General features: G+C 45.4%; 1 protein-coding gene across 2 annotated transcripts in view; it reads left to right on the top strand.

Annotated features, from left to right (window-relative positions):
* Window positions 1-2500, top strand: part of LOC122242079 (homeotic protein ultrabithorax) — an 865946-nt gene that overhangs the window by 81894 nt on the left and 781552 nt on the right. For both annotated transcript variants that reach the window (XM_086556353.1, XM_086556356.1), the window contains exon 2: window positions 1567-1618. The gene's annotated coding sequence lies outside the window, so the exon portion shown is untranslated. The remainder of the gene's footprint in view (window positions 1-1566; window positions 1619-2500) is intronic.

Below are 2500 nucleotides of genomic sequence, written 5' to 3' on the forward strand. Positions count from 1 at the left end.
AAAAACGCCTTTAACTACCGTCTTGGCACTTCGTCTTGGCCGCAGAATAGTCCCGGTGGCAACCCCTAGTAAGTCAAGAGCGCGAGGAAAATATAATTGGTGGAATCAAGGTGTAAAACCACAGGCGGCAAGAACTACATTAAGAGGTCATGGAATAGTCATCCATCACCGCGATATGATGGTGATTAAGAGGTCGCTGATGAGGAGATCCCTGCATTGAGGAAATATAAATGTTAGCCTGAGATGATGAGCTCCAAAGCCCCCGGGGTAATCAGAAGCATCCAGATCAGATCGAGGGACGAAATCCACCCCGGGGAGAAGGATTTTAATAGAGTTGTGATATCGAAGCGAAACGCTAGAATACACATAGGATTACAGAGAGACAGAGAAGGATGCGGAGGATTAAGGAAGATCTGAACGCTACATGGTGATCTAGTGTTTCGCGGGATCATTAACGCATCTGAATGTGTAAGGATTCATCGTGTGGTATCCTTTACGTAACTCTATCTGGACACGAAAAGACTATTGTTCTACTAAAGAGCCATACTCGCGGTTGGTTATCTAACAGCACTAGTAATCACAGGATATACCCGGAGTGCATCCTTTTTTACCTCGAAAAGTGTTAGTTGTTCATAGGATGTTTATGCCAAAATATTAGCCACAAAAAAAAAGAAGAAAAAAAGAAAAAAAAGAAATATATATATATATTGATGCAACGATTCTCCACCCCCTTTCGGCATGTAGAACGCGAAATCGGTAACTAGCGTACACGTAAACCGTTGTTAAACCATCGACAAAGGAAAGGCTGGCGGTATCTCGGAAGCCATCGAAGAGGAGGGGGAGAGGGAGGGGGTTGGGGAGGGAGGGGGGCAAGGAGGGGGTTGGCAAGCGATGCCTCCAAGCGCCGCTACTTCATCATGGACCTTCGATGCCCCCAAGGATGCCAAGACGTGTGGGGCACCTTCATGCTTGAGCTAACACGCCAGATGCTCTTATGCTTGTAGAAGCCCCAGGGTTACGGTTCGGCTAGGGGGTAGGGATAGGGGAATGGGGAGGGGGACGATGAGGTTAGGGTTAGGCTAAGGGAGGGGAAGCGGGGGACACAAGGGGGGATAGGGGGTGATGAGGCAGAGGGTTGGGTGTAGAGCAAAGGAGGGGAAGACATAGGGGCGTGGCGTTTGTGTGGGCGTGGGTGGAAGGTGGTGAAGAAGAGGGCGGTTCATGCTTGAGGCGAAGGGTTTGAAATCTTCATTTGCAACATACCCGACGGAAGAATGGCGAACACGTACGAGTCATACTGCAAAAGACTTTAAAACAAACAAATAAGAAAGAAATTACAAAATCCTCCTGAATCCGTTCGAAATTAGCTAGTTTCTTTGTCCAAAAAAATTATGCTTTCCATATCGAAAAAGATATATACATATACATATATATATATATATATATATATATATATATATATATATATATACATATATATATTTCAGTCTATTGTACAATCGCCCTTCATTCAATTAGGACTCACGCCCACAATGCAATAACCTACCCTTTTTTTCTCTCCCACAGATCGGGTGTGTTGGCTACCCCCCAGTCTCCCGACACCACTGCAACAACAATCGTGAGTAACTTAGCTTATGTTTCTGGTTACTTACCTATGATTTTAACCCAAAGGCTGTATTTTTTTCTATTCTCATGGGGGGCTAATAATGGCTAAAACTACTTCACGCAGCAGTAGCCTGGGGAAGGAGGGGAGGTGGTGGGTGGGCAGAGGGGAGAAAGGGGAGGGCGGGGGGAGGGGGGGAGGGGTGGTGTTGAAGATGGTACAAGAAACCACATATTCGCCGAGTAAATTAGATTATTCAGGCATAAAAAGCCATCTGCCTCCTGGATTCCCTGTTGCAAACGCGAGGCGCTGCAGTTGCCTTTCGTTATGCAAATTCGGAAAATCTGGAAAGCTTAATCATATGGCATTTGCATTTTTTCAATCTAGCGTTGAAGATGAGAGTAAATAAAGGAAATGTTGTTCAGTACGGAGTGGGGAAGAGAGCAGTAGATTTTCGCATTCCGAGCTGAGGTACCCCTAAAGACTCTCTGGAAATTTCTGGAAATGAAAATTCTTCTACGGACTGATAAAGCGCATTTCTCGAAAGGACCTTGCAGTGGGAAATGAAAAGCAAAAGATGAAAATAAGAAGGGGAGGGAAGGGGGAGTAGAAGAAAAGGAGAGGAAGGTGGATGAAGATGGAGAAGGAGGAGGAGGAGGTGGAGGAAGGGGATGGTGATGGAGATGGAGAAGGAAGGTGGAGAGAAAGAGGAGGACGAATAGGAGGAAGAGGGAGAAGAAGTAGAAGAAGAGAAGGAGTTGGAGACAAATGAAGAAAAGAGGGGTAAAAAGTAAGAAGTGAAGAGGAAAAGGGAGATGAAGAAGACAAATGAAGAAAGGAAGAAAGGGAAAGGACAGAGAGATAGAGGTCGACCAACTCTCGACATTTTTATCATTG

The sequence above is a fragment of the Penaeus japonicus genome, unplaced genomic scaffold (assembly GCF_977035675.1).
Source record: "Penaeus japonicus unplaced genomic scaffold, GWHDUDI00000001_assembly GWHDUDI00000032, whole genome shotgun sequence".
NCBI classification, from domain to species: domain Eukaryota; kingdom Metazoa; phylum Arthropoda; class Malacostraca; order Decapoda; family Penaeidae; genus Penaeus; species Penaeus japonicus.